The following is a 25,840-nucleotide window of genomic DNA, read 5'->3' as shown; positions in this document are numbered from 1 at the left end:
AGTGGATAGGCCTTGAAAAACTGAACACAGATCAATCGAGAAAACAGGAAGAAGTTGTGTGGAACTACGAAAAAATAAGCAAAATATACAAACTGAGTAGTCCATGCGCAAGATAGGCAACATCAAGGCTGATGTAAGCTTAGGAGCGACGTCGTCCCGTGGTTAGCGTGGGCAGCTGCGGAACGAGAGGTCCTTGGTTCAAGTCTTCTCTCCAGTGAAAAGTTTAATTTTTTATTTTCAGTTTATGTGACAAACTCTTATGTTTTCATCACTTTTTTGGGAGTGATTATCACACCCACAAGAAAACCGAAATCGGGTAAGGTAGAAGAATCTTTTTACCCATTCGCCAAGTGTACAAGTTAGGTGGGTCGACAACATATTCCTGTCATGTGACGCACATGCCGTCACCAGGGTCGTGTTGAATATATCAGACGTGTTTTCATGTGGAGGAATCGGTTGACCTATGACCTTGCGATCAAGTGTTTTCGGTTCCCATTGGAGAGGCACGTCCTTTCGTCTACTAATCGCACGGTTTACCGGTGCGGTCGCAAAACACAGACACTAAACTTATTAAAGTGAACAGAGACGTCAATGAACGAACGGACAGATCATAACTTTGCGAAAATAAAGAAATTAAACTTTTCACCCGAGGGAAGACTTGAACGAAGGACCTCTCGTTCCGCAGCTCCTCACGCTAACCACGGGACCACGGCGCTCCTGAGCTCACGTCACCCTTGATGTTGCCTATCTTACGCATGGACTACTCAGTTTGTATATTTTGCTAATTTTTTCGCAGTTCCACACAACTTCTTCCTGTTTTCTCGATTGATCTGTGTTCAGTTTTTCAAGGTCTATCCAGTGTGCCAACTTATATCTAAATCTGAGGGGGGTGCGATGGGAAGGTTCCCTTGTCAGAAGGAGTTGTGGGCAGCACTTGCGCTGCACCACGAATTCCTTCTTGATTCTAACAGCCCCCCTCTCCCTCCTCCCCCTCTCCCACCACGACACATACAAAAACGGAATATAATTCATCTTTCATCATTTTAAAAATAAAAGTGCTCCAAGGAAAGTCTTTCGTTCAACAGTTTAATTAGACGCTAAAGTTGATGACAATGTGGGGGACGGGGGAGGGATCAACGGACGGCAGAGGAGGGCGGGGAGAAGGGGGGGAGCACTAGCTAATGTCTGACTGTACTCAGGGGTAATGGTCTAAGAGAAGTTGGGAACCACTGAACTAGACAGTATGCGCCTATTTATCAGTAGGACGTCGTATCCCCTCTGGCCTGGATGTTTGCATTGAGGTTGAGAAGGGTGTAATGTAGCTACTGTACACTCTCGTGAGTCAAGCTGGCCCAGAACTGTTGATATCCTGCTTACTGACACTGGAACGGTGTTGACGTCCGAGCTGGACACACTTGACGTTCTGTCGGGAACAGATCTGGGATCTTGCTGGACACAGCAGTAGCTCAACATCACGCACACAGTTCACAGACACACATGCATTGCGTGGATGAGCACTGTCCTGTTCATAAATGGCACCAAGATACCGCCGCATGAAATGTAACACAAGTGGACGCAGGAACTACGAGACGTATCACTATGGCGCCAGAGTTCCAAAACTCATTACCAACTGCGAACTGAAGCCACACCCGATGACTCCGCACGCCAGGGGTAACATCGCTATCCCTCTCCAAACAATGGAACGTCTCCCGACGTCGCCGCCATCCTCAGCGACGATGGTCATCCAGGGTAACGCAGAACCGCGATTCATCGCCGAACACAATGTGACGACTTTCATCAACTTCACGGTTACGGCACTACCCCAAATGCAGCCATTTGTTTTGTGTTTACAGCTGTTCGCAGATAATGCAGTTATCTAGAACAAAGTAGCAACGCTAGAAGATAGTAACCAGAATTGATGAATGGTGCAGGCTCTGGCGGCAGTTGACCCTGAACGTAAATAAATGTAAAATATTGTGCATACACTACTGTACGGCTACACTATTGATGACAAACCACTGGAAACGGTATCTGCCGTAAAATATCTAGGAGTAACTATCCAGAGCGACCTTAAGAGGAACGACCACACAAGCAGATGCCAGACTCAGATTCATAGGAAGAATCTTAAGGAAATGTAACACTTCCAAGATAGAACTGGTTTATAAGGCGCTTGTTCGACCGATTCTTGTTTATTGTTCATAAATTTGGGATCCCTGCCAGGTGGGACTGATAGAAGAAGTAGAGAAGATCCAAGGAAGAGCGGCGCTTTTCGTCACGGCATCGTTTAGTCGGCACGAGAGCGTTACAAAGATGCTCAACAAACTCTGTTGACAGACGTTACAAGAGAGGCGTTATGCAGCACGGAGATATTTACTATTGAAATTTCGAGAGAGCACGACTGGGAAGAGTCGGGCAATATGCACTCCTGGAAATTGAAATAAGAACACCGTGAATTCATTGTCCCAGGAAGGGGAAACTTTATTGACACATTCCTGGGGTCAGATACATCACATGATCACACTGACAGAACCACAGGCACATAGACACAGGCAACAGAGCATGCACAATGTCGGCACTAGTACAGTGTATATCCACCTTTCGCAGCAATGCAGGCTGCTATTCTCCCATGGAGACGATCGTAGAGATGCTGGATGTAGTCCTGTGGAACGGCTTGCCATGCCATTTCCACCTGGCGCCTCAGTTGGACCAGCGTTCGTGCTGGACGTGCAGACCGCGTGAGACGACGCTTCATCCAGTCCCAAACATGCTCAATGAGGGACAGATCCGGAGATCTTGCTGGCCAGGGTAGTTGACTTACACCTTCTAGAGCACGTTGGGTGGCACGGGATACATGCGGACGTGCATTGTCCTGTTGGAACAGCAAGTTCCCTTGCCGGTCTAGGAATGGTAGAACGATGGGTTCGATGACGGTTTGGATGTACCGTGCACTATTCAGTGTCCCCTCGACGATCACCAGTGGTGTACGGCCAGTGTAGGAGATCGCTCCCCACACCATGATGCCGGGTGTTGGCCCTGTGTGCCTCGGTCGTATGCAGTCCTGATTGTGGCGCTCACCTGCACGGCGCCAAACACGCATACGACCATCATTGGCACCAAGGCAGAAGCGACTCTCATCGCTGAAGACGACACGTCTGCATTCGTCCCTCCATTCACGCCTGTCGCGACACCACTGGAGGCGGGCTGCACGATGTTGGGGCGTGAGCGGAAGACGGCCTAACGGTGTGCGGGACCGTAGCCCAGCTTCATGGAGACGGTTGCGAATGGTCCTCGCCGATACCCCAGGACCAACAGTGTCCCTAATTTGCTGGGAAGTGGCGGTGCGGTCCCCTACGGCACTGCGTAGGATCCTACGGTCTTGGCGTGCATCCGTGCGTCGCTGCGGTCCGGTCCCAGGTCGACGGGCACGTGCACCTTCCGCCGACCACTGGCGACAACATCGATGTACTGTGGAGACCTCACGCCCCACGTGTTGAGCAATTCGGCGGTACGTCCACCCGGCCTCCCGCATGCCCACTATACGCCCTCGCTCAAAGTCCGTCAACTGCACATACGGTTCACGTCCACGCTGTCGCGGCATGCTACCAGTGTTAAAGACTGCGATGGAGCTCCGTATGCCACGGCAAACTGGCTGACACTGACGGCGGCGGTGCACAGCTAGCGCCATTCGACGGCCAACACCGCGGTTCCTGGTGTGTCCGCTGTGCCGTGCGTGTGATCATTGCTTGTACAGCCCTCTCGCAGTGTCCGGAGCAAGTATGGTGGGTCTGACACACCGGTGTCAATGTGTTCTTTTTTCCATTTCCAGGAGTGTATTACTTTCCCCCACATATGTCTCGCGTAATAACCACGAGGAGCAAATTCGAGAAACTAGAACCAATACACATGTCTCGCATAGTAACCACGAGGAGAAAATTGGAGAAACTAGAACCAATACAGAGGCTTACTGACAATTATTCCCCCACGCGCTATTCGGGAGTGGAACAGGGTTGGAGGGCTCAGTTAGTGGTACGAAAAGTACCCTCCGCCACACACTGTTAGGTAGCTTGCGCTGTACTGTGTAGATGTAGATGTTAATGGCATCCTACGCATGGGACAGTAATTCCCTAGTGCGGCTACTGCTAAGTCTCCGACTAATGGAGCTGGACGACACAGAGTGTTCAGCGGTCCACTACATGTTCACAGATGGTAGGCGCAGATCTGAAGGGGTTACGATGTCGGCATCCTCCCGTGCAGTAGTCTGACTTGGTCGAACGGCACCTTTGACGCCGAAAAAGCCTGCATTCACATTCTCAAACAGTCAAGTGATGATAATGCTATCTCGAACGAGTACGCGGCATGTCTATATCCTTCACAGTGATCACTCGACGGCTGTCGAAGTCGTCACCTCTCATAGGCCCTAGCAAAGATGGTAATATCACTAACGAAGACAACGCTAATGCACTCTGTTGGCCGCTCTAGTCACTTACATACCCGCCGGTGGTATGTACTTCTACGGAATTATACTGACATCCGACCATGCCTTCTGGGTGCTGCACGTTTTTCGTCAGGCAGTGCAGATTAGAGACACGCACCTAGGATAGTGTTGCACCTCCTTCCACCCTGAAAGGCTGTAACACTTCCTGCACGGATTCCAGGAGTCACCGAAAGTTTCGAGAGTCGTGAACCATAAACGCTCAACGTCAGCTCACAACTCACGGAAAAAAGTGTACACATCAAGTCGTTTAAATATCTGGGCGTAACGTTGCAAAGTGATATGAAATGGAAAGAGTATGTGAGAACTGTGTTAGGGAAGGAGAATGGTCGGACTTCGGTTTATTGGGAGGATTTTAGGAAAGAGTGACCCACCTGTAAAGGAGACTGCATGTAGGACCCTAGTGCGACCTATTCTTGACTGTTGCTCAAGTGTTTGGGATACGTACCAGCTCGGATTGAAGGAAGACATCAAAGCAATTCAGAGGCGGGCCGCTAGATTTGTTACTGGTAGGTTCGAACAACAGGTAAGCGTTGCGGAGATGCTTCAGGAACTCAAACGCGAATCCCTGGAGAGAAGGCGACGTTCTTTTCGAGGAACACTATTGAGAAAATTTAGGGAATAGGCATTTGAAGCTGACTGCCGAACGATTCTACTGCCGCCAAATACATTGCGTGTAGGGAGCACGAAGATAAGATACGAGACATTTGGGCTCATAGCGAGGCATATACACATTCGTTTTTCGCTCGTTCTACTTGCGGCTGGAAAACGAAAGGAAATGACTTGTAGCGGTACAGGACACCCCCTGACTCGCACCGTACGGTGACTTGCGATGTATCTACGTAGATGTAGATCTTGCTCTGCGGTGTCGTGGAATTGAGGTCAGGTGACCTGGGGGACCAGACACGCATTCTGTTTTTCGTCTAGTGCTCCTGAGACTGAAACGTTTCTCATATACACTCCTGGAAATTGAAATAAGAACACCGTGAATTCATTGTCCCAGGAAGGGGAAACTTTATTGACACATTCCTGGGGTCAGATACATCACATGATCACACTGACAGAACCACAGGCACATAGGCACAGGCAACAGAGCATGCACAATGTCGGCACTAGTACAGTGTATATCCACCTTTCGCAGCAATGCAGGCTGCTATTCTCCCATGGAGACGATCGTAGAGATGCTGGATGTAGTCCTGTGGAACGGCTTGCCATGCCATTTCCACCTGGCGCCTCAGTTGGACCAGCGTTCGTGCTGGACGTGCAGACCGCGTGAGACGACGCTTCATCCAGTCCCAAACATGCTCAATGGGGGACAGATCCGGAGATCTTGCTGGCCAGGGTAGTTGACTTACACCTTCTAGAGCACGTTGGGTGGCACGGGATACATGCGGACGTGCATTGTCCTGTTGGAACAGCAAGTTCCCTTGCCGGTCTAGGAATGGTAGAACGATTGGTTCGATGACGGTTTGGATGTACCGTGCACTATTCAGTGTCCCCTCGACGATCACCAGTGGTGTACGGCCAGTGTAGGAGATCGCTCCCCACACCATGATGCCGGGTGTTGGCCCTGTGTGCCTCGGTCGTATGCAGTCCTGATTGTGGCGCTCATCTGCACGGCGCCAAACACGCATACGACCATCATTGGCACCAAGGCAGAAGCGACTCTCATCGCTGAAGACGACACGTCTGCATTCGTCCCTCCATTCACGCCTGTCGCGACACCACTGGAGGCGGGCTGCACGATGTTGGGGCGTGAGCGGAAGACGGCCTAACGGTGTGCGGGACCGTAGCCCAGCTTCATGGAGACGGTTGCGAATGGTCCTCGCCGATACCCCAGGAGCAACAGTGTCCCTAATTTGCTGGGAAGTGGCGGTGCGGTCCCCTACGGCACTGCGTAGGATCCTACGGTCTTGGCGTGCATCCGTGCGTCGCTGCGGTCCGGTCCCAGGTCGACGGGCACGTGCACCTTCCGCCGACCACTGGCGACAACATCGATGTACTGCGGCATGCTACCAGTGTTAAAGACTGCGATGGAGCTCCGTATGCCACGGCAAACTGGCTGACACTGACGGCGGCGGTGCACAAATGCTGCGCAGCTAGCGCCATTCGAGGGCCAACACCGCGGTTCCTGGTGTGTCCGCTGTGCCGTGCGTGTGATCATTGCTTGTACAGCCCTCTCGCAGTGTCCGGAGCAAGTATGGTGGGTCTGACACACCGGTGTCAATGTGTTCTTTCTTCCATTTCCAGGAGTGTAGTTTACTGGCAGTTTCTGGTCGCGGGGGCGGACTCCCGTTCCCTTCCACTGTCCTGAACCCGGGATCTCTTTAGCGACGTTTAGTGTGCGAGACAAATTACGAGACATACTTCTCTACAGATTTATGAATTGGGCGTTCGCATGCAGTAGCCCAATTTATTTATCAATTACACGGATTATCCGACGCCTCTACAATAAATGGTGTACCACTCCCAGTCACGTAAAATGCTTATAAAAATATTGTAACGGACAGGGACAGTATTGCATTGTATTGTACTGTATGTCAACTGGGGGCCTAGAAACGACGGAGAGGCTCCGTCCCCGCCGCAGCCGCAGTGGCCCATAACCCCACATGACAACCGCAGTCCACTTCACCCCTCCGCCGCCCCACACCGAACCATTCGGTCAGGGTTTTGTGCGGTTCGGCTCCCGGTGGATCCCCCCAGAGAACGTCGCACACCAGACGAGTGTAACCCCTATGTTTGCGTGGTAGAGTAACGGTGGTGTACGTGTACGTGGAGAACTTGTTTGCGCAGCAATCGCTGACATAGTGTAGATGAGGCGGAATAAGGGGAATCAGCCTGCATTCGCCGAGGCAGATGGAAAACCGCCTAAAAACCATCCACAGACTGGGCAGCTCACCGGACCTCGACTCAAGTCCTCCGGGCGGATTCATGCTGGGGACTAGGCACTCCTTTCCAGTCCGGAAAGCCGTGCATTAGACCGCACGGCTAACCGGGCTGGCGACAGGGGCAGCAGACGATTGTCCTGCCTTTTCGTTGACAATCGGTTTCAAATACAGCAGAAACTGCTGCTCTCATTTAATCGAGGTCCATCTCAACCAGTTTTCGAACGAACATCTAGAAGGGAAGTACGTGCAGTCGACGCATAGAGCTTCATGTCTTCAGTGGCCCAGACAACACAAGAACTGGATGATAGCTGACTTAAGACCTAGTGTGGCCCAATGAGTCACGATTTCGCCGTGTTTTTGCCAAATAATGGAAGGTATACAGTGCATCGAGGGCCCAATGGGGTGTTTAACCCACAGCTTGTGGAGGGCGTAGCTCTGGGCTGAGATGATTCTGTGATGTTTTGGGTTCGTGTTTCGAGCTATGACTTGGGCTGACTTTATCCAGGTTACTGTAAACGTAAACCATGATATCTACTTCAACGTTCTCGGTGGCCTTGTGTTGCCCTTACTTCTACATCTACGTGGTACGTATGCTGTGGACACTCCAATCTTCCAAAACAGCGATAAACGTTGTTGGTTTAATCAACATTCTAGTATCTCATTGCAATTTGGCTGGCCCCTTAGTTCACCCGATATTAATCAAAAATGGCTCTGAGCACTATGGAACTTAACAGCTGAGGTCATCAGTCCCCTAGAACTTAGAACTACTTAAACCTAACTAACCTAAGGACATCACACACATCCATGCCCGAGGCAGGATTCTAACCTGCGACCGTAGCGGTCGCGCGGTTCCAAACTGTAACGCCTAGAACCGCTCGGCCACTCCGGCCGGCGCGATGGCTTTGTCCTGAGCCTTTATAGGAGTAACATTCCCATATCTTGTTTCGTTAATTATCTTTAAACGTCGCATTCGTCTTTGTAGTCGAAGAAGAAACGACAACTGTCGTCGCCCAAGCGTTCTAGGCGATGTGCGGCTAGAGCGACTTCTCCCATCAGCATTTTCCGCCTCCGTTTTTCATGGCGTCATGGACAAGTGGTATCCAATTTCTTACGGCCATCTTACAATTTTTGCAGCGTGACATTTTCTCGCCTCCGTAGCCGAATTGTTAGCGTCGCTACCTTCAGTGCAAAGGACCCGGGTTCTACCCCGGTATCTTCTCAGATTATTTTCTGAGGTAGGGAGATCTGGCTCAGGGTCCACGCAGCCTCATGAGGCCAAATGAGGAGCTGCTTGAACAGTTGGAAGGGTTGGTGACATGCTGATCACGTGTCCTACGATCAACTGCGTTGTAGGCAGTATGCGGCCAGTCGTAATAGCTCTTAAGGCCTAATGCTGGAGTGGTGTTTACATATTTTTACGACACCCTCCTTCAGATGAGTTGACCCTACCGATACCGGACTTGAACTTTAACCTGTGACATAACGATGATATGTTTGATGTGTCGGCAGACGTGCCAACACTGTTTTGTTGGAGGAGACCGAAATGCACGCTATAAGCTCACGCAGGCTGGCGTGAGGTCTGAAACAGGATACGTAATGAATGCTATAAAGAAAAGTACGTAGCTTCTGGAATACTTAACTTTAATCCACATTTGTAGAACATCTCCCGTTACTTTACAGGCTTTATAATCACAATATCAATTGGTAATGGCGCCTTGCTAGGTCGTAGCAAAAGTAGCTGAAGGCTATGCTAACTATCGTCTCGGCAAATGAGAGCGTAATTCTCAGTGAACCATGGCTAGCAACGTCGGCTGTACAACTGGGGCGAGTGCTAGTACGTCTCTCTAGACCTGCCGTGTGGTGGCGCTCGGTCTGCAATTACTGACAGTGGCGACACGCGGGTCCGTCGTATACTAGCGGACCGCGGCCGATTTAAAAGCTACCACCTAGCAAGTGTGGTGTCTGGCGGTGACACCACAATATTACTTGTCATACGTGCACAAAAAGAGGTCGAGGAGCTCACTGATATGATTATTTTGCTTGTATATTTATTTTTGAATTGTAGATTACGGCAAGAGAAATTATTTGCGTAGCACAAGGTTTAGGTTAGGTTTAAAGGTGACAGTCTTGTAGTGAGTTGACGGAACCTTACGAATGTGAATATGGACACCTAGTTGTGGTTACATAGTGATCTGTAGCGTAGCCCCATTTGTCATATCATGAGACTAAGTACACACAGTCGCGGGGATTAGCCGAGCGGTCTCAGCCGCTGCAGTCATGGACTGTGCGGCTGGTCCCGGCGCAGGTTCGAGTCCTCCCTCGGGCATGGGTGTGTGTGTTTGTCCTTAGGATAATTTAGGTTAAGTAGTGTGTAAGCTTAGGGACTGGTGACCTTAGCAGTTACGTCCCAAAAGATTTCACACACAAGTACACACAGGTGACGAAACTTGTGGGATACCTCATGATATCGTGTGGGACCTCCTTTTTCCCGAAGTGGTGCAGCATCTCCACGTAGTATGGACTCAAAAAGTCGGCGTAAGTACTCCCATGTAGTGATGGGGAGCTCGTGAATGAGTCGTTCAAATGAACGCTTCACTTCAGTGAAGTGTGAACTAACCACTCAATTTCAATGAACTGGTACTTCAAACTCTTCACAGATAGCACACTCCAGACTTTTTTCTAGTTCACTCACTCTCTTCTCCTCTCCCTCTCCCACTACATCGGCGCTACGTCACTCATTCTCCCTTCACTTCAGTCCTCCCTCTGCTGCCTGTTGACGAATCGCGCGGGGTTTGTGGGGAAAGATAGATTTACGAGGGGTTGGTGAGGTGAGGGGTGAGGGGAAGGCGGCGTCAGCTGCTAAGTGCAGTGCTGACATTACTCGTGACTATTTGTGTATTTATACTTCGCGTCTACGGGTAGCCTAACGTTGGCAGCGCTTGCAGACAAATGAATATTAAAGATATAAACGAAGGGGCTGGCTGTGTGAGCACGCACAGCCAACATGAAAATAAAAGGTTTGTTAATAACACTGAAAGAGGGATTTTACCTGAAATCGTACCAATGACTACAGGTGACAGTTTACGTTTTGAATCTGGAGGGTTATTATTCTCAACAAAAATAAAATCTACAGGAAAACTTGTGAATAATTACTTAACGTAGGTATATAGACTGTGACAGTGGTAAACATACTCATTCTATTTTGGATTAAATTTTACAAGGAACATAAAATTGGACTGCATTTCGTTGGTAGCCCTATTTTTCAGTTCATGAATACAACAAATAATATTTCATTTGGCAGATAAAGACTTTTTTGGACGCTTCATGAGAAAATTTCGAGCAAGATTAAATGTAATACCTTCTTTATATTCTCTGTTTATCTTTCCTTTGTCCCCTTCGACCATGCTCTATTTAAGTTAACTCAGACGCTGTAAGAGCGTAAAACGTTGCGTGCACGTTACTGCATAGTTCGGCCATCTGTTGGTAAAATTATAAAGTATTACGAAGCTTCATTGTACGAGCGAGGCCAAGCGAGCGTAGCCGCGGCTGAGCGGCGAACTGGGCAACTTCGACAGACTTCCGTACTTCACGAATGAACTACTTCATTTGAACGCTTCACGGCAAAGAGTGAAATGAATGAAGTAGTTCACTGGAATGAACGAGTTCGACCCATCTCTACTCCCCTGGAGAAATATTGACCCATGCTGCCTTTACAGCCGTCCACAATTGTATAAACTGGCCTCTCGATTATGCCTCATTAATTCTCGATGGGTTTCATGCCCGACGATCTGGTTAGCCAAATCACTTGCTAGAATTGTCCAAAATGTTCTTCAAACCAATCGTCAACAACTGTGGCCCAGTGATATCGCGCATTGGCATCTATACAAGTTCCACCGGTGTTTGGGAACATGAAGTCTACGAATGGCTGCAAACGGTCTCCTAGTAGCTGAACAGACTCGAGGACCCAGTCCATTCCATTTAAACACAGCGTACACCATTATGGAGCTACCATCAGGTTGCACAGTGCTTTGTTGACAAGTTAGGTCCGTGGCCTTCGTGGGTTCTGCGCCATACCATCAGCTCTCACCAACTGAAATCGGGACTTATCTGACCAGGCCACAATGTTACAGTCGGTTGGCGGCCAACCGACATAGTCACGAGCCCAGGAGATGCGTCGCAGGCGATGTCGTGCTGTTAGCAAAGGCACTCGGGTAGGTCGTCTGCTGCCATAGACCATTAACACGAAATTTCGCCTCACTGTCCCAAGGGATACGTTGGTCGTACGTCCTACATTGATTTCTGCGGTTATTTCACGCAGTGTTGCGTAACTGGTAGTTCTGACAATCTAAAGGTGCGTTTACACTGCCATTTGTATCGGCACATGTATGAGATACATGTATATGCGACTTTGCGACATGTATCGCGACTTGTATGAGTTGACAAGTATCAACCTCATACATGTAAGAGCGTGCGTTTACACTGGTTGATATGTATCACTGTGCGATAGCTTTCGACGACGATTTGGAAGATTTCACATTTTTATGTGCTGGTACACTTGCTCTTTTGGAAGATGATAGGAAGAAAAGGCGGAGGAAGCGTAGATGGTGACAGAGAGAGTTTCTCGCGAATTAACGCTAAAGGATGGCGCACATTTTAGAAATTATGTTAGGATGAGCATGGAGGATTTCCGCGGTTTATCATTTGTGGCTCCTCTTGTGTCCAAAACCAACACAAACTTTCGGGAAGCGATTCCACCAGAGGATCAGTTGGCAGTAACACTCCGTTTTTTGGCCACTGGGGATTCCTCTTGAAACGAAGATTTCATTGAAAAACATTTGCATTGTCGCGCGATTGCTAATGCCAACGTCTCACACACGATTGTCGGCATCCGTTGTCAACATTATCACGCGAGGCCGCCGGAATAATAGCAAAAAATTGATACACGTGCCGGATGCATGAAAAAATTATAGATTGTATTACATACTCTGATATACACTCCTGGAAATGGAAAAAAGAACACATTGACACCGGTGAGTCAGACCCACCATACTTGCTCCGGACACTGCGAGAGGGCTGTACAAGCAATGATCACACGCACGGCACAGCGGACACACCAGGAACCGCGGTGTTGGCCGTCGAATGGCGCTAGCTGCGCAGCATTTGTGCACCGCCGCCGTCAGTGTCAGCCAGTTTGCCGTGGCATACGGAGCTCCATCGCAGTCTTTAACACTGGTAGCATGCCGCGACAGCGTGGACGTGAACCGTATGTGCAGTTGACGGACTTTGAGCGAGGGCGTATAGTGGGCATGCGGGAGGCCGGGTGGACGTACCGCCGAATTGCTCAACACGTGGGGCGTGAGGTCTCCACAGTACATCGATGTTGTCGCCAGTGGTCGGCGGAAGGTGCACGTGCCCGTCGACCTGGGACCGGACCGCAGCGACGCACGGATGCACGCCAAGACCGTAGGATCCTACGCAGTGCCGTAGGGGACCGCACCGCCACTTCCCAGCAAATTAGGGACACTGTTGCTCCTGGGGTATCGGCGAGGACCATTCGCAACCATCTCCATGAAGCTGGGCTACGGTCCCGCACGCCGTTAGGCCGTCTTCCGCTCACGCCCCAACATCGTGCAGCCCGCCTCCAGTGGTGTCGCGACAGGCGTGAATGGAGGGACGAATGGAGACGTGTCGTCTTCAGCGATGAGAGTCGCTTCTGCCTTGGTGCCAATGATGGTCGTATGCGTGTTTGGCGCCGTGCAGGTGAGCGCCACAATCAGGACTGCATACGACCGAGGCACACAGGGCCAACACCCGGCATCATGGTGTGGGGAGCGATCTCCTACACTGGCCGTACACCACTGGTGATCGTCGAGGGGACACTGAATAGTGCACGGTACATCCAAACCGTCATCGAACCCATCGTTCTACCATTCCTAGACCGGCAAGGGAACTTGCTGTTCCAACAGGACAATGCACGTCCGCATGTATCCCGTGCCACCCAACGTGCTCTAGAAGGTGTAAGTCAACTACCCTGGCCAGCAAGATCTCCGGATCTGTCCCCCATTGAGCATGTTTGGGACTGGATGAAGCGTCGTCTCACGCGGTCTACACGTCCAGCACGAACGCTGGTCCAACTGAGGCGCCAGGTGGAAATGGCATGGCAAGCCGTTCCACAGGACTACATCCAGCATCTCTACGATCGTCTCCATGGGAGAATAGCAGCCTGCATTGCTGCGAAAGGTGGATGTACGCTGTACTAGTGCCGACATTGTGCATGCTCTGTTGCCTGTGTCTATGTGCCTGTGGTTCTGTCAGTGTGATCATGTGATGTATCTGACCCCAGGAATGTGTCAATAAAGTTTCCCCTTCCTGGGACAATGAATTCACGGTGTTCTTATTTCAATTTCCAGGAGTGTATATAAAACTTATACCTTCACTTCTTGGAATAAAACTTGCACAATGGCCTCGCAAACACGAAGAATAATGTTGCATATTGCACTTTTTGATGTTCTATGCAGATACATTAACGTCGAAACGATAGTCGGCACCTCCAAAACTCAAACATCCGCCAAAGAGCCTGGTACTACGCATGCGCTAATCGTCAAAATAAGCGGCAGGCGACAAGACGACAGGAAATGATAGTACTGCGCATGCGCGAGTTCAAATGTCGCTCATACATGTCGCGTATATGGCCAAAAAGCGATATACAAAATGTATACGCGACATGTATGAGCTCGAGGATCCGCATACAAGTTCCGTGAATTTTTGTATGAGGTGATGTATCGCGACATGTCAAATTGACATGTCGCTCATACATGTCGCGATACATGTATCCCAGTGTAAACATACCTTAACGCAAGCAAGCGCCACTGTTCTTTGTCGTTACGCGCTGGCCGCCGGCCACTGCGTTGAAATTCGGTATTCTCGGCACATTGCTGACACTGTGGATCTCGGAATACTGAATTCATTAAAGATTTCCGAAATGTAATGGTTCTTGCTGCAACTACCATTCCGCGTTCACAGTCTATTAATTCCCGTTGTGTGACCATAATCATGTCGGGAACCTTTTTCCGTGAATCACCTGAGTACAAATGACAGCTCGGCCGATGCACTGCTCTTTGTACCCGGTGTACGCGATACTGCCGCCATCTGTTTATTGCCTATCGTTATCCGTGAGTTTTGTCACCTGAGTGTGTTGGCGCTGGATGTGGCTTGTATTCGACGCTTATTAAATTTCAATTGAGTGGGTTATGTCCGGCATTTTGATGATGTAATGTGTGACAGCAAATTGAGTGGTGTTGGCAGGTTCAGTATTTCCCCAGCTTCTTTGGTCAAACACTGATTTCACTGTATGTTACCACAATTTCCTTCGTCATAATCTTGATCGTTTACGTGATAATTATTTTTCAGTGTATTTGCTTACCGTTTTACCTTTCTCCATTCTCCTCGGCTCACCACAAAACAGTAGTTTGCGGTTCCCTGTAACATCGGTAATGGGTGTTTTCATGCCGGATTCGAACAAACGTTGAAGACAATTTACTTTTGGTTAATGGCAATATTTAATTGCAGTTCGCAGGTCTTTCGCGCTTATTCTTGACCGTGGATGAACCCTTATATTTTGTTTCGCTATCTTCTGTCTGACTTGCACATTGTAATACGTGGCCGTAGCAATACCTTCCATACCGGTCTGGACGTGCTGCAGGTATAGCAGCCTGGGGCTTGGTGCTTCGCACGACCAATCAAGCCCACGCACCACCAGTAATTGTAGAGACGCCTACATCGTCGTGAACTTCTTCGCAGGCCAATGAACGCAGATGTAATGCCAGCCACAGCCACTCGTTGAGACCGGCTGTACACCAAATGGCAGCGGGAACATTCACAGACCACTGGCTCCCGTCCGTGACCGGCAACACTGGTTCTATCTCAACAATGATTTCTCGCTTTTCTTATAAAATTGCTGTCCAGCCACTGACTTCAAACAACTGATTTATGATGATGTATTACTACCTGAATTAAAGAAAAATGAGAATAATTATTTTTTTAAGCATATCAAGAGTGCGGTACCAGACGCGTTTCGCTTTTATTGACAAAGCGTCATCAGTGGTGATAGCGTAAATATTGCTTACATAACCCATTTTGTCATTTTTATTTATTTTATTTTATTTTATTTATTTATTTATTTATTGTTCCGTGGGACCAAATTAAGGAGAAGTCTCCATGGTCATGGAACGAGTCAATACATGAAGTTATAACACGATATTAGAAACAGATAAAATGAAATATAAAAAAAAAACATATTCAGGTGACAAGTCGTAAGTTAAAATGAAGACAATCAACACTGTAACACTGGAATTTGCTTAATTTTTTAGCTCTTCCAGGAGCTCCTCGACAGAATAGAAGGAGTGAGCCATGAGGAAACTCTTCAGTTTAGACTTAAAAGAGTTTGGCCTACTGCTAAGATTTTTGAGTTCTTGTGGTAGCTTATTGAAAATGGATGCAGCAGAATACTGCACTCCTTTCTGCACAAGAGTCAAGGAAGTGCATTCTACATGCACATTTGATTTCTGCCTAGTATTAACTGAGTGAAAGCTGCTAACTCTTGGGAATAGGCTAATATTGCTAACATCGAACGACATTAAAGAAAATATATACTGTGAGGGCAATGTCAGAATTCCCAGATTTTTGAATAGGGGTCGACAAGAGGTTCTCGAACTTACACCACATATAGCTCGAACAGCCCGTTTTTTAGCCAAAAATACCCTTTTTGAATCAGAAGAATTACCCCAAAAAATAATACCATACGACATAAGCGTATGAAAATATGCGAAGTAGACTACTTTTCGTGTTGAAGTGTCACTTATTTCAGATACTGTTCTAATGGTAAATAAAGAAGCATTTAGTTTCTGAACAAGATCCTGGACCTGGGCTTTCCACAACAGCTTGCTATCTATCCGAACGCCTAGGAATTTGAACTGTTCCGTCTCGCTTATAATATGCCCATTCTGTCTGATCAAAATATCGGTTCTTGTTGAATTGTGAGTTAGAAACTGTAAAAACTGAGTCTTACTGTGATTTAGCATCAAATTATTTTCCACAAGCCACGAACTTATTTCATGAACTACATTATTTGTTACTGTTTCAATATTACACACAAGATCCTTCACTATCAAGCTGGTGTCATCAGCAAAAAGAAATATGTTTGAATCACCTGTAATATTAGAAGGCATATCATTCATATAAATAAGAAACAGCAGTGGCCCCAGCACCGACCCTTGGGGAACGCCCCACTTAACAGTGCCCCATTGGGACTGAACATCACTACCACTCTCAATATTGCGGAGAATTACCCTCTGCTTTCTGTTCTTAAAGTAAGAGGCGAACCAATTGTAACCTACTCCCCTTACTCCATAATGGTCCAACTTCTGCAGTAATATTTTGTGGTCAACACAGTCAAAAGCCTTCGTTAAATCAAAGAAAACACGTAGCGTTCGCAACCTTTTATTTAATCCGTCCAAAACCTCACCGAGAAAAGAGAATATAGCATTTTCAGTTGTTAAACCATTTCTAAAGCCAAACTGAACATTTGACAGCAAATTATGTGAATTTATATGCTCCAGTAACCTTGTATATACAACCTTCTCGATAACTTTAGCAAACACCGATGGCATAGAAATAGGTCTAAAATTGTCAACATTATCAATGTCTCCCTTTTTATAAAGTGGCTTCACTACCGAGTACTTTAATCGGTCAGGAAACCGACCACTCCTAAAGGTAAAGTTACAGATATGGCTGAGAACTGGGCTAACATACATAGAACAATACTTCAGTATTCTGCTAGATACCCCGTCATATCCATGAGAGTTCTTGGTCTTTAGTGATTTAATAATTAACTCAGTCTCCCTCTTGTCAGTATCATGGAGGAGCATTTCAGGTAACAGTCTCGGAACACTTTTTTCTAAGAGCGTTATATGATTCCCTGTTGGGACTAGGTTTCTATTTAGTTCACCTGCTATATTCAGAAAGTGATTCTTATAGTGCTAAAAATACCGAGTGATAAAAAAAAGAACAGATTTCTCTTGTATATTACAGACAAACCATAAAAGATAGAAACACATTGCGCAACTTACTGGAAAGAGGGAGGTTCAAAGTTTTGACACAGCTGCGCTGTTGTTTGTAGCGGCGCGGTGACTACATCACAAGATAAATCATTTTGTGCGTTGGAATTTGCGCGAAGTCTATCCATTGCCCAATTACAGCGTGTGTACCGCCGTCCATTCAGCAAGAAGCAGCCTCTGCACAACTAGGTTTACGACTGGCTTACAAAATTCTTGGAAATTGGTTGCATGTGCAAAGGGAAGAGCACTGGTCGGTCACGCACGTGTGATAAAAATGCAGGGCCTATCCGAGATGCGTTCACACGGAGTCCCCGGAAGTCCACAAGAAGGGCAGGCAAAGAACTACACTCCTGGAAATTGAAATAAGAACACCGTGAATTCATTGTCCCAGGAAGGGGAAACTTTAATAGACACATTCCTGGGGTCAGATACATCACATGATCACACTGACAGAACCACAGGCACATAGACACAGGCAACAGAGCATGCACAATGTCGGCACTAGTACAGTGTATATCCACCTTTCGCAGCAATGCAGGCTGCTATTCTCCCATGGAGACGATCGTAGAGATGCTGGATGTAGTCCTGTGGAACGGCTTGCCATGCCATTTCCACCTGGCACCTCAGTTGGACCAGCGTTCGTGCTGGACGTGCAGACCGCGTGAGACGACGCTTCATCCAGTCCCAAACATGCTCAATGGGGGACAGATCCGGTGATCTTGCTGGCCAGAGCACGTTGGGTGGCACGGGATACATGCGGACATGCATTGTCCTGTTGGAACAGCAAGTTCCCTTGCCGGTCTAGGAATGGTAGAACGATGGGTTCGATGACGGTTTGGATGTACCGTGCACTATTCAGTGTCCCCTCGACGATCACCAGTGGTGTACGGCCAGTGTAGGAGATCGCTCCCCACACCATGATGCCGGGTGTTGGCCCTGTGTGCCTCGGTCGTATGCAGTCCTGATTGTGGCGCTCACCTGCACGGCGCCAAACACGCATACGACCATCATTGGCACCAAGGCAGAAGCGACTCTCATCGCTGAAGACGACACGTCTCCATTCGTCCCTCTATTCACGCCTGTCGCGACACCACTGGAGGCGGGCTGCACGATGTTGGGGCGTGAGCGGAAGACGGCCTAACGGTGTGCGGGACCGTAGCCCAGCTTCATGGAGACGGTTGCGAATGGTCCTCGCCGACACCCCAGGAGCAACAGTGTCCCTAATTTGCTGGGAAGTGGCGGTGCGGTCCCCTACGGCACTGCGTAGGATCCTACGGTCTTGGCGTGCATCCGTGCGTCGCTGCGGTCCGGTCCCAGGTCGACGGGCACGTGCACCCTCCGCCGACCACTGGCGACAATATCGATGTACTGTGGAGACCTCACGCCCCACGTGTTGAGCAATTCGGCGGTACGTCCACCCGGCCTCCCGCATGCCCACTATACGCCCTCGCCCAAAGTCCGTCAACTGCACATACGGTTCACGTCCACGCTGTCGCGGCATGCTACCGTGTTAAAGACTGCGATGGAGCTCCGTATGCCTCGGCAAACTGGCTGACACTGACGGCGGCGGTGCACAAATGCTGCGCAGCTAGCGCCATTCGACGGCCAACACCGCGGTTCCTGGTGTGTCCGCTGTGCCGTGCATGTGATCATTGCTTGTACAGCCCTCTCGCAGTGTCCGGAGCAAGTATGGTGGGTCTGACACACCGGTGTCAATGTGTTCTTTTTTCCATTTCCAGGAGTGTATTTCCTCAAACAACGGTGTGGCGTCTTCTGAATCGACGCCTGCATATGAAGCTTTACAAGTTGCAGTTAATGCTGCAGTTGCGTCCTGGCGACCATAACAGAAAGTACCGATTTTGCATTTCATTCTCCAGGATATGGCAGAGGACACTCTCCGAACGACTCATCTCTTCGGTCGAATCGATGTCTCTTCTACCGCCTAAAGTAAACCGCCGTAATGTAAGAAGATGGGGATTGCAAAATCCTGGCGTTGTCGCCGAACTTGGAAGAGACTCACCGAAACTGAATGTGTTTTGTGCCGTTTCTGTTCACAAAGTTTATGGACCTTTCTCTTTTGCGGAGGAAACTGTGACAGGAGTGTCATGCCTGGACATGTTTCAAAATTGGTTGTTTCCTAAACTTCATGGAAATTCCAATGATTTCATTTTTATGCGTGACGGCGCCCTCCTCACTTTCACCTTCAGGTTATCTTAACAACAGCATTCCAAATCGTTGGACTGGAGGTGGTGGACAGCAAGGTCTTGTTCATTGCTTTTAGCCTCCCAGGTCACCAAACATCGAACCTCGCGATTTTTTTTTGTGGGGGTACAGAAAAGACAGAATCTTTGTCCCACCTATGGCGGCTACTCTTCAACAGCTGAGAAATCCAATTGTTGAAGCTGTCGATTCAATAAAAAGGGACCTGTTGATTCATGTGTTCTCACTTTGAGTGTATGTTATAGTGTCTGTGCGGACATAAAACTTTGGGCCTTACTCTGTCCAGTGACATGCACAATGTATTTCTGTCTTCCATGGGTTTTCCGTAATTAACAGCTGAAATCTGTTCTTTCTTTTTTTAGTCACCCTGTCCCTAGTTTTACCTGTGAACGAGATACACACATTACCTACAACGTTTATTGGCCCTTACGTTACTTACAACGTTTATTGGCCCTTTTTAGATACTTTGAAGACAACAGCTCTTTGAAGACAACAGTGGAGAAAAGCTTGATTCCGCTGTCAATGTTTTTTTTTCTTTTTTTCCACTTCACTGGAGTTACAGTCTTTTAAGTAAAAACGTGGTCTTCATTACACACATATGGTAAAAGATATCGCATTAGTTATTTCACAACCCAATAGAGGGAACCTTCATGATATGTCCATAAGGCATTAGTTTACTTTGAATTCTTGACTGAGATACACAAAAAGAGACGTGAGAGCAGCGCATTGTCAAAGTCATCCACGTTTTTAACCGATTTGTAGCGTGTTGCCCATTTTTGTACAAATGTAATTTCCCCAAATATTTAGACACAGCGGCTGCAGAGAACCACAGCTTCAAAACGCGACGCGTAAGCTGGCTACATTCGTGTCTCTTCTTGTGTATCTCAGTCAAGAATTCAAAGTAAATCAATGTTTTATGGACACTGCATGAAGGGCAAAAGTTCCTTCTATTTGGCTGTGAAAGAACTAAGGCGATAGCTTTTACCATGTGTGTATAATGCGGACCACACTCTTACTTAACAGACTGTACCCGAAACTTCATACAATTTACATTCTTGCTAATTTTTCTTTGACTTTACTTGTTTTCCATTGAGTCTATTTTTTTATCAATTTTCTGAAAGGTTTGTTACGGCCTGTGGCAGCCTCTTCAACGGAGAGTCACACTTCCATCCGTCCGCCGCTCGTGGTCTCGCGGTAGCGTTCTCGCTTCCCGAGCACGGGGTCCCGGGTTCGATTCCCGGCGGGGTCAGGGATTTTCACCTGCCTCGAGATGACTGGGTGTTTGTGTTGTCCTCATCATTTCATCATCATCCCGGAAAGTGGCGAAATTGGACTGAGCAAAGATTGGGTAATTGTACGGGCGCTGATAACCACGCAGTTGAGCGCCCCACAAACCAAACATCATCATCATCACACTTCCATCCAGCGTGCTCAGCTATTTGTAGGATATAATCAGTCTCATATTCCCCTACAATTTGTAGCCTCTGCAGCTCCCTGAAGTTAAATGGCAGTTATTCCGTGATCCAACAGATGTCCTGTCATCGTGTCCCTTCTTCTTGTCAATGTCTAATATGCGTTTCTCGCCTCAGCGATTCTGCGGAGGACTTTCTCATTTCTCATCTTACGGTTTTTGCGTGATTTTCCTGAACCGCTATGTTTCCTTTGAAAAGAAGACGGCCCATTTCCTTCCGCATCGTTCCGTTATCCGGGCTTGACCTTCATCTCTAATGACCTTGCCGTCGACGGTATGTTAACTCTTTAATCTTCCTTCGTCCTTCATACAATTCTTTGCTCCAAACATGTATCCCACAAATTTCTCGCTCAAATAAGGCTAATGTTTGATACAAGCAGATTTTTTTTTTGGTTCGGAATGCACTCTTTGCCTGTGCTAGTGTGCTTTTTATGTTGTTGCTTCATACGTCATGTGTTATTTTCTTCCAAGGTAGCAGAATTCCTTCACTTCGTCTACTTCGTGGTCCACAATATAATTCGGTACCGTCTACAAATGAACACACAAAACACCAGTACTGTATACGAAATACGCGACTCCACAGAAAAAAATTGTGAAGATAATGTGTACGATGTTTAATAAAAGTAAAGTGCAGTGAAACCCAATGTTAAAAAAGGTAAAGGGGGTTCCTCGAATCTGAAATCAAGATAAATAGCGGCAACGAAATCAGTCCTCTAACTAGCAAAGAGGGAAAACCTGTTGCCCTTAAAATATAGAAAAAGGAGCAATAAACGCTGTAAGTAATGTGATAGTCCTATTCATACGCAAAACTGCTTTGAACTCTATTAGCAATGGTTACAGAACCACCATTGACGGCGTTTTGTCGGTAAAAGCGAAGCGCATCTGCTGTGTTACACTTTTGAACTGCAGCAGGCGCAAGCGAGAGGAAAAATATAAGAATAAACAGCTGCTGCGGAAGATGGACAACCAAATAGACATAAAATGAATTAAAAATTTTTGTTCTTTATCCTATCGCTATTTTATCTTGCCACATAAATACATTATTCCCAAATGGAGTTTTTATTCATTACAGAATTCTCATACAGTTCTAGAAAAGAGTCGACAACCACCAGTTCCCTGAGATACGATAATTTTTTCGTGCCACCTATAAAAATTATTTTATTTATTTATTTCACGTGATCTGCTTAGGACCATGGCGCGCTCTCTTACGTTTGACCAGTGTTTCACACATACAGTTACTTTCTTACATCTTAGTTACCCTGAAACATAACTACTTTAGTATGACAAATAACTGGAGTTTCTGATAGGTTTTTCAGACAAGAGCGTTATATTCGAGAAGACACATGTGGGACAGTGTCCATTGATAGGACAGTAGAGAAGAGAGAGGCTATTTAAATATGCACCCAGCCAGGATAGCTGTGTTAATGATGGCGAAATGTGATCAGAGATCTGAACATTACACACATAACGAACACAAGCATTCACAACAAGTTCCAGGCATTGTGAGATTTCCTGAGAAAAAGATTTCAGGAGAACATCGCTATAATCAATAACTGGGAGTGTTTGGACAAATGTATTTTAAAGGTCAAGAGAAAAGAGCTTTTTTACATTTTTTGGGGCGTGGGGAGATGCTGTTGCCTATTTCCAAACTGCAGTTACGTATTCAATCCAACTTATGTTTTCATCCATTATTACTCCTAGATTGTTTGTAAAAGGTCAGAAGCAGGTATTTGTACCATTTAGGGTTAAAGATGGTAAGAATTCACGATGTTTCGAGCTACTGAGCCTAGAAAGACCAGCAAGTCGGCTTTTCGATGGGTGGCATGACACGTCCCGAAACTGGTAAAAATGATTGTTTTAGATTCTAGTCCCCCCCCCCCCCCCCCTCATCCATTCCCCGCCCCTGATAAATTTCTAAGGACGCTTGCGGATGTACATGTTTGCAAATTTCACAGCCAAAGATGCAGCAGCGAAGATTCATTGTGGTTATAGCTCTTTTATCGCAATGTAATAAATAACAAGGTTGGTTTGAACACCACGGCGCTTTACTAGGCAAGGTGTTACTGGAAGTGATATGCCCTTGACTTCCTCCGATTTTCGAATTGTCTGAGACCTAGCCAGGTACAGGATGACTCCACGTTTAACGTCGATTCTGAATCACAGTGCAACTCAGCATTTTTCACATCAAGTAACATTGCCAGATACACTACTGGCCATTAAAATTGCTACACCAAGAAGAAATGCAGATAATAAACGGGTATTCATTGGACAAATATATTATACTAGAACTGACATGTGATTACATTTTCACGCAATTTGGGTGCATAGATACTGAGAAATCAGTACCCAGAACAACCACTTCTGGCCGTGATAACAGCCTTGATACGCCTCGGAATTGAGTCAAACAGAGCTTGGATAGCGTGTACAGGTACAGCTGCTCATGCAGCTTCAACACGATACCACAGTCCATCAAGAGTAGTGACTGGTGTATTGTGACGAGCCAGTTGCTCGGCCACCATTGACCAGACGTTTTCAATTGGTGAGAGATCTGGAGAATGTGCTGGCCAGGGCAGCAATCGAACATTTTCTGTATACAGAAAGGCCCGTACGGGACCTGCAACATGCGGTCGTGCATTATCCTGCTGAAATGTAGGGTTTCACAGGGATCGAATGAAGGGTAGAGCCACGGGTCGTAACACATCTGAAATGTAACGTCCACTGTTCAAAGTGCCGCCAATGCGAACAAGAGGTGACCGAGACGTATAATCAGTGGCACCTCAGACCATCACGCCGGGTGATACGCCAGTATGGCGATGACGAATACACGCTTCCAATGTACGTTCACCGCGATGTCGCCAAACACGGATGCGACCATCATGATGCTGTAAACAGAACCTGGATTCATCCGAAAAAATAACGTTTTGCCATTCGTGCACCCAGGTTCGTCGTTGAGTACACCATCGCAGGCGCTCCAGTCTGTGATGCAGCGTCAAGGGTAACCGCAGCCATGGTCTCCGAGCTGATAGTCCTTGCTGCTGCAAACGTCGTCGAACTGTTCGTGCAGATAGTTGTTGTCTTGCAAATGTCCCCATTTGTTGACTCAGGGATCGAGACGTGGCTGCACGATCCATTACAGCCATGCGGATAAGATGCCTGTCATCTCGACTGCTAGTGATACGAGGCCATTGGGATCCAGCACTGCGTTCCGTATTACCCTCCTAAAGCCACCGATTCCATATTCTGCTAACAGTCATTGGATCTCGACCAACACGAGTAGCAATGTCGCGATACGATAAACCGCAATCGCGATAGGCTACAATCCGACCTTTATCAAAGACGGAAACGTGATGGTACGCATTTCTCCTCCTTACACGAGGCATTATAACAATGTTTCACTAGGCAACGCCGGTCAACTGCTGTTTGTGTATGAGAAATCGGTTGGAAACTTTCCTCATGTCAGCACGTTGTATGTGTCGCCACCGACGCCAACCTTGTGTGAATGCTCTGAAAAGCTAATCATTTGCATATCACAGCATCTTCTTCCTGTCGGTGAAATTTCGCATCTGTAGCACGTCATCTTCGTGGTGCAGCAATTTTAATGGCCAGTAGTGTATGTTAGAAGTGATAAGTGACAGGTTAAAAACGTAGGACTGACTATTCAGTTCCTTTGTTTTCTCACTATAACTGCCATTAGTGACAGCCACTCTTTGTCCTACACCTCAGCCCATTAAAGGGTTGGCCGGCCGTTGTGGCCGAGCGGTTCTAGGCGCTTCAGTCCGGAACCGCGTTACTGCTACGGTCGCAAGTTTGAATCCTGCCTAAGTCTAGGGGACTGATGACCTCAGATGTTCAGTCCCATACTGCTTAGAGCCATTTGAAACCATTAAAGGGTTTTTTCCATGGAAATGAAAACAACAAAAAGAGCTGAACTACAATAACAGGTTCTTCGGTTCTGAAGGTTTGTTGCTGCGAAACGCGAAGGATAACTGAACTCCTCTTGATAATTTAAACTCAAAATCTCGTGAAAACTAAAATTTTGAATGTTCTCATAATAATTCTTATGTACTTCTAATATTGTCAGCGTGGGGGCGATAGATGGTATTGTGAACACTGAATAAATTTTCAACTGCCAAAATCGCTAAAAGCGTTTATTCATGTAGATTACCGGTTTGGGCAATTCTCTGTTGCTGTCTTCGGATCTAATGGAGAAGAAATTAAAACTTTACGGTTCACCGATGACATTGTAATTCTGTCAAAGACAACAAAGGGCTTGGAAGAGCCGTTGAACGGAATGGACATTAATAGGAGGATATAAGATGAACATCAACAAAAGCAAAACGAGGCTAATGGAATGCAGTCGAGTGAACTCGGGTGATGCTGAGGGAATCAGATTAGGAAATGAGACACTTAAAGTGGTAGAAGAGTTTTGGTATTTGGGGAGCAAAATAACTCATGATGGTCGAAGTAGAGAGGATATAAAATGTAGACTGGCAATGGCAAGGAAAGCTTTTCTGAAGAAGAAAAATTTGTTAACATCGAGTATAGATGTAAGTGTTAGGAAGTTTTTTCTGAAAGTATTTGTATGGAGTGTAGCCATGTATGGAAGTGAAACATGGACGATAATTAGTTTGGACAAGAATAGAATAGAAGCTTT

The 25,840-nt window shown here is 47.2% G+C and overlaps 1 protein-coding gene across 1 annotated transcript in view; it reads left to right on the top strand.

Moving 5' to 3' along the window:
* LOC126162985 (ankyrin repeat and SAM domain-containing protein 4B) overlaps positions 1-25,840 on the top strand; it is a 321,356-nt gene that overhangs the window by 160,686 nt on the left and 134,830 nt on the right. The gene's annotated exons all lie outside the window — the stretch shown is intronic.

The sequence above is a fragment of the Schistocerca cancellata genome, chromosome 2, assembly GCF_023864275.1.
Source record: "Schistocerca cancellata isolate TAMUIC-IGC-003103 chromosome 2, iqSchCanc2.1, whole genome shotgun sequence".
In the NCBI taxonomy this organism is placed as follows: Eukaryota; Metazoa; Arthropoda; class Insecta; order Orthoptera; family Acrididae; genus Schistocerca; species Schistocerca cancellata.
Note: the sequence above shows the minus strand (reverse complement) of the source record. Positions and strands in the feature narration are given on the sequence as shown.